At 47.1% G+C, this 5,000-nt stretch overlaps 14 non-coding genes and 3 pseudogenes across 14 annotated transcripts; all 17 read right to left on the reverse strand.

Annotated features, from left to right (window-relative positions):
- Nucleotides 1–57: 57 nt before the first annotated feature.
- Nucleotides 58–187, reverse strand: LOC146263569 (5S ribosomal RNA; annotated as a pseudogene).
- Nucleotides 188–379: 192 nt separating this feature from the next.
- LOC146263570 (5S ribosomal RNA) lies at nt 380–498 on the reverse strand. Its single transcript, XR_014729339.1, has one exon. It is a non-coding gene; the product is annotated as a 5S ribosomal RNA (ribosomal RNA).
- A 188-nt stretch (nt 499–686) lies between these two features.
- LOC146263571 (5S ribosomal RNA) lies at nt 687–805 on the reverse strand. The gene has a single exon (XR_014728168.1). It is a non-coding gene; the product is annotated as a 5S ribosomal RNA (ribosomal RNA).
- Nucleotides 806–977: 172 nt separating this feature from the next.
- Nucleotides 978–1,096, reverse strand: LOC146263572 (5S ribosomal RNA). The gene has a single exon (XR_014725484.1). It is a non-coding gene; the product is annotated as a 5S ribosomal RNA (ribosomal RNA).
- A 176-nt stretch (nt 1,097–1,272) lies between these two features.
- On the reverse strand, nt 1,273–1,391 carry LOC146263573 (5S ribosomal RNA). The gene has a single exon (XR_014725485.1). It is a non-coding gene; the product is annotated as a 5S ribosomal RNA (ribosomal RNA).
- Nucleotides 1,392–1,573: 182 nt separating this feature from the next.
- LOC146263574 (5S ribosomal RNA) lies at nt 1,574–1,692 on the reverse strand. The gene has a single exon (XR_014725486.1). It is a non-coding gene; the product is annotated as a 5S ribosomal RNA (ribosomal RNA).
- A 174-nt stretch (nt 1,693–1,866) lies between these two features.
- Nucleotides 1,867–1,985, reverse strand: LOC146263575 (5S ribosomal RNA). The gene has a single exon (XR_014728169.1). It is a non-coding gene; the product is annotated as a 5S ribosomal RNA (ribosomal RNA).
- Nucleotides 1,986–2,157: 172 nt separating this feature from the next.
- LOC146263576 (5S ribosomal RNA) lies at nt 2,158–2,287 on the reverse strand (annotated as a pseudogene).
- Nucleotides 2,288–2,483: 196 nt separating this feature from the next.
- On the reverse strand, nt 2,484–2,602 carry LOC146263577 (5S ribosomal RNA). The gene has a single exon (XR_014729340.1). It is a non-coding gene; the product is annotated as a 5S ribosomal RNA (ribosomal RNA).
- A 184-nt stretch (nt 2,603–2,786) lies between these two features.
- On the reverse strand, nt 2,787–2,905 carry LOC146263578 (5S ribosomal RNA). The gene has a single exon (XR_014725487.1). It is a non-coding gene; the product is annotated as a 5S ribosomal RNA (ribosomal RNA).
- Nucleotides 2,906–3,087: 182 nt separating this feature from the next.
- On the reverse strand, nt 3,088–3,206 carry LOC146263579 (5S ribosomal RNA). Its single transcript, XR_014725488.1, has one exon. It is a non-coding gene; the product is annotated as a 5S ribosomal RNA (ribosomal RNA).
- A 174-nt stretch (nt 3,207–3,380) lies between these two features.
- Nucleotides 3,381–3,499, reverse strand: LOC146263580 (5S ribosomal RNA). Its single transcript, XR_014728170.1, has one exon. It is a non-coding gene; the product is annotated as a 5S ribosomal RNA (ribosomal RNA).
- Nucleotides 3,500–3,671: 172 nt separating this feature from the next.
- LOC146263581 (5S ribosomal RNA) lies at nt 3,672–3,801 on the reverse strand (annotated as a pseudogene).
- Nucleotides 3,802–3,989: 188 nt separating this feature from the next.
- On the reverse strand, nt 3,990–4,108 carry LOC146263582 (5S ribosomal RNA). Its single transcript, XR_014729341.1, has one exon. It is a non-coding gene; the product is annotated as a 5S ribosomal RNA (ribosomal RNA).
- A 184-nt stretch (nt 4,109–4,292) lies between these two features.
- On the reverse strand, nt 4,293–4,411 carry LOC146263583 (5S ribosomal RNA). The gene has a single exon (XR_014729342.1). It is a non-coding gene; the product is annotated as a 5S ribosomal RNA (ribosomal RNA).
- A 172-nt stretch (nt 4,412–4,583) lies between these two features.
- LOC146263584 (5S ribosomal RNA) lies at nt 4,584–4,702 on the reverse strand. Its single transcript, XR_014725489.1, has one exon. It is a non-coding gene; the product is annotated as a 5S ribosomal RNA (ribosomal RNA).
- Nucleotides 4,703–4,876: 174 nt separating this feature from the next.
- On the reverse strand, nt 4,877–4,995 carry LOC146263585 (5S ribosomal RNA). The gene has a single exon (XR_014725490.1). It is a non-coding gene; the product is annotated as a 5S ribosomal RNA (ribosomal RNA).
- Nucleotides 4,996–5,000: the final 5 nt, after the last annotated feature.

Below are 5,000 nucleotides of genomic sequence, written 5' to 3' on the forward strand. Positions count from 1 at the left end.
ATGAAGGACTACTTGTGCATATTGCAAGATTTCAGTTTCTAAGTGAATGAGCAAAAGAGCATACAGCACCTGGTATTCCCAGGCGGTCTCCCATCCAAGTACTAACCAGGCCCGAACCTGGCCCGACCCTGCTTAGCTTCCGAGATCAGACGAGATCGGGCGTTGCCAGGCTAGTATGGCCGTACGAAATAAGTTGACAACCATAGGCTACTTATCCATATACAGATTTAGCAATTGACAATGCAAGGTAGTCTCTCTCTCTCTCTCTCTCTCTCTCTCTCTCTCTCTCGTGTCAAAATGAAAACAGCTTCCAGCCCCTTTCATGAAGGACTACTTGTGCATATTGCAAGATGTTAGTTTCTAAGTGAATGAGCAAAAGAGCATACAGCACCTGGTATTACCAGGCGGTCTCCCATCCAATTACTAACCAGGCCCGACCCTACTTAGCTTCCGAGATCAGACGAGATCGGGCGTTGCCAGGCTGGTATGGCCGTACGAAATAAGTTGACAACCATAGGCTACTTATCCATATACAGATTTAGCAATTGACAATGCAAGGTAGTCTCTCTCTCTCTCTCTCTCTCTCTCTCTCTCTCGTGTCAAAATGAAAACAGCTTCCAGCCCCTTTCATGAAGGATTACTTGTGCATATTGCAAGATGTCAGTTTCTAAGTGAATGAGCAAAAGAGCATACAGCACCTGGTATTCCCAGGCGGTCTCCCATCCAAGTACTAACCAGGCCCGACCCTGCTTAGCTTCCGAGATCAGACGAGATCGGGCGTTGCCAGGCTGGTATGGCCGTACAAAATAAGTTGACAACCATAGGCTACTTATCCATATACAGATTTAGCAATTGACAATGCAAGGTGGTCTCTCTCTCTCTCTCTCGTGTCAAAATGAAAACAGCTTCCAGCCCCTTTCATGAAGGACTACTTGTGCATATTGCAAGATTTCAGTTTCTAAGTGAATGAGCAAAAGAGCATACAGCACCTGGTATTCCCAGGCGGTCTCCCATCCAAGTACTAACCAGGCCCGACCCTGCTTAGCTTCCGAGATCAGACGAGATCGGGCGTTGCCAGGCTGGTATGGCCGTACGAAATAAGTTGACAACCATAGGCTACTTATCCATATACAGATTTAGCAATTGACAATGCAAGGTAGTCTCTCTCTCTCTCTCTCTCTCGTGTCAAAATGAAAACAGCTTCCAGCCCCTTTCATGAAGGACTACTTGTGCATATTGCAAGATGTCAGTTTCTAAGTGAATGAGCAAAAGAGCATACAGCACCTGGTATTCCCAGGCGGTCTCCCATCCAAGTACTAACCAGGCCCGACCCTGCTTAGCTTCCGAGATCAGACGAGATCGGGCGTTGCCAGGCTGGTATGGCCGTACGAAATAAGTTGACAACCATAGGCTACTTATCCATATACAGATTTAGCAATTGACAATGCAAGGTAGTCTCTCTCTCTCTCTCTCTCTCTCTCTCGTGTCAAAATGAAAACAGCTTCCAGCCCCTTTCATGAAGGACTACTTGTGCATATTGCAAGATGTCAGTTTCTAAGTGAATGAGCAAAAGAGCATACAGCACCTGGTATTCCCAGGCGGTCTCCCATCCAAGTACTAACCAGGCCCGACCCTGCTTAGCTTCCGAGATCAGACGAGATCGGGCGTTGCCAGGCTGGTATGGCCGTACGAAATAAGTTGACAACCATAGGCTACTTATCCATATACAGATTTAGCAATTGACAATGCAAGGTGGTCTCTCTCTCTCTCTCTCTCGTGTCAAAATGAAAACAGCTTCCAGCCCCTTTCATGAAGGACTACTTGTGCATATTGCAAGATTTCAGTTTCTAAGTGAATGAGCAAAAGAGCATACAGCACCTGGTATTCCCAGGCGGTCTCCCATCCAAGTACTAACCAGGCCCGACCCTGCTTAGCTTCCGAGATCAGACGAGATCGGGCGTTGCCAGGCTGGTATGGCCGTACAAAATAAGTTGACAACCATAGGCTACTTATCCATATACAGATTTAGCAATTGACAATGCAAGGTGGTCTCTCTCTCTCTCTCTCGTGTCAAAATGAAAACAGCTTCCAGCCCCTTTCATGAAGGACTACTTGTGCATATTGCAAGATTTCAGTTTCTAAGTGAATGAGCAAAAGAGCATACAGCACCTGGTATTCCCAGGCGGTCTCCCATCCAAGTACTAACCAGGCCCGACCCTGGCCCGACCCTGCTTAGCTTCCGAGATCAGACGAGATCGGGCGTTGCCAGGCTAGTATGGCCGTACGAAATAAGTTGACAACCATAGGCTACTTATCCATATACAGATTTAGCAATTGACAATGCAAGGTAGTCTCTCTCTCTCTCTCTCTCTCTCTCTCTCTCTCTCTCTCTCGTGTCAAAATGAAAACAGCTTCCAGCCCCTTTCATGAAGGACTACTTGTGCATATTGCAAGATGTCAGTTTCTAAGTGAATGAGCAAAAGAGCATACAGCACCTGGTATTACCAGGCGGTCTCCCATCCAATTACTAACCAGGCCCGACCCTACTTAGCTTCCGAGATCAGACGAGATCGGGCGTTGCCAGGCTGGTATGGCCGTACGAAATAAGTTGACAACCATAGGCTACTTATCCATATACAGATTTAGCAATTGACAATGCAAGGTAGTCTCTCTCTCTCTCTCTCTCTCTCTCTCTCGTGTCAAAATGAAAACAGCTTCCAGCCCCTTTCATGAAGGACTACTTGTGCATATTGCAAGATGTCAGTTTCTAAGTGAATGAGCAAAAGAGCATACAGCACCTGGTATTCCCAGGCGGTCTCCCATCCAAGTACTAACCAGGCCCGACCCTGCTTAGCTTCCGAGATCAGACGAGATCGGGCGTTGCCAGGCTGGTATGGCCGTACGAAATAAGTTGACAACCATAGGCTACTTATCCATATACAGATTTAGCAATTGACAATGCAAGGTAGTCTCTCTCTCTCTCTCTCTCTCTCTCTCGTGTCAAAATGAAAACAGCTTCCAGCCCCTTTCATGAAGGACTACTTGTGCATATTGCAAGATGTCAGTTTCTAAGTGAATGAGCAAAAGAGCATACAGCACCTGGTATTCCCAGGCGGTCTCCCATCCAAGTACTAACCAGGCCCGACCCTGCTTAGCTTCCGAGATCAGACGAGATCGGGCGTTGCCAGGCTGGTATGGCCGTACGAAATAAGTTGACAACCATAGGCTACTTATCCATATACAGATTTAGCAATTGACAATGCAAGGTGGTCTCTCTCTCTCTCTCTCTCGTGTCAAAATGAAAACAGCTTCCAGCCCCTTTCATGAAGGACTACTTGTGCATATTGCAAGATTTCAGTTTCTAAGTGAATGAGCAAAAGAGCATACAGCACCTGGTATTCCCAGGCGGTCTCCCATCCAAGTACTAACCAGGCCCGACCCTGCTTAGCTTCCGAGATCAGACGAGATCGGGCGTTGCCAGGCTGGTATGGCCGTACAAAATAAGTTGACAACCATAGGCTACTTATCCATATACAGATTTAGCAATTGACAATGCAAGGTGGTCTCTCTCTCTCTCTCTCGTGTCAAAATGAAAACAGCTTCCAGCCCCTTTCATGAAGGACTACTTGTGCATATTGCAAGATTTCAGTTTCTAAGTGAATGAGCAAAAGAGCATACAGCACCTGGTATTCCCAGGCGGTCTCCCATCCAAGTACTAACCAGGCCCGACCCTGGCCCGACCCTGCTTAGCTTCCGAGATCAGACGAGATCGGGCGTTGCCAGGCTAGTATGGCCGTACGAAATAAGTTGACAACCATAGGCTACTTATCCATATACAGATTTAGCAATTGACAATGCAAGGTAGTCTCTCTCTCTCTCTCTCTCTCTCTCTCTCTCTCGTGTCAAAATGAAAACAGCTTCCAGCCCCTTTCATGAAGGACTACTTGTGCATATTGCAAGATGTCAGTTTCTAAGTGAATGAGCAAAAGAGCATACAGCACCTGGTATTACCAGGCGGTCTCCCATCCAATTACTAACCAGGCCCGACCCTACTTAGCTTCCGAGATCAGACGAGATCGGGCGTTGCCAGGCTGGTATGGCCGTACGAAATAAGTTGACAACCATAGGCTACTTATCCATATACAGATTTAGCAATTGACAATGCAAGGTAGTCTCTCTCTCTCTCTCTCTCTCTCTCTCTCGTGTCAAAATGAAAACAGCTTCCAGCCCCTTTCATGAAGGACTACTTGTGCATATTGCAAGATGTCAGTTTCTAAGTGAATGAGCAAAAGAGCATACAGCACCTGGTATTACCAGGCGGTCTCCCATCCAATTACTAACCAGGCCCGACCCTACTTAGCTTCCGAGATCAGACGAGATCGGGCGTTGCCAGGCTGGTATGGCCGTACGAAATAAGTTGACAACCATAGGCTACTTATCCATATACAGATTTAGCAATTGACAATGCAAGGTGGTCTCTCTCTCTCTCTCTCGTGTCAAAATGAAAACAGCTTCCAGCCCCTTTCATGAAGGACTACTTGTGCATATTGCAAGATTTCAGTTTCTAAGTGAATGAGCAAAAGAGCATACAGCACCTGGTATTCCCAGGCGGTCTCCCATCCAAGTACTAACCAGGCCCGACCCTGCTTAGCTTCCGAGATCAGACGAGATCGGGCGTTGCCAGGCTGGTATGGCCGTACGAAATAAGTTGACAACCATAGGCTACTTATCCATATACAGATTTAGCAATTGACAATGCAAGGTAGTCTCTCTCTCTCTCTCTCTCGTGTCAAAATGAAAACAGCTTCCAGCCCCTTTCATGAAGGACTACTTGTGCATATTGCAAGATGTCAGTTTCTAAGTGAATGAGCAAAAGAGCATACAGCACCTGGTATTCCCAGGCGGTCTCCCATCCAAGTACTAACCAGGCCCGACCCTGCTTAGCTTCCGAGATCAGACGAGATCGGGCGTTGCCAGGCTGGTATGGCCGTACGAAATAA

This window comes from Hypomesus nipponensis, chromosome 12, assembly GCF_054491055.1.
Source record: "Hypomesus nipponensis isolate SF chromosome 12, ASM5449105v1, whole genome shotgun sequence".
NCBI classification, from domain to species: Eukaryota; Metazoa; Chordata; class Actinopteri; order Osmeriformes; family Osmeridae; genus Hypomesus; species Hypomesus nipponensis.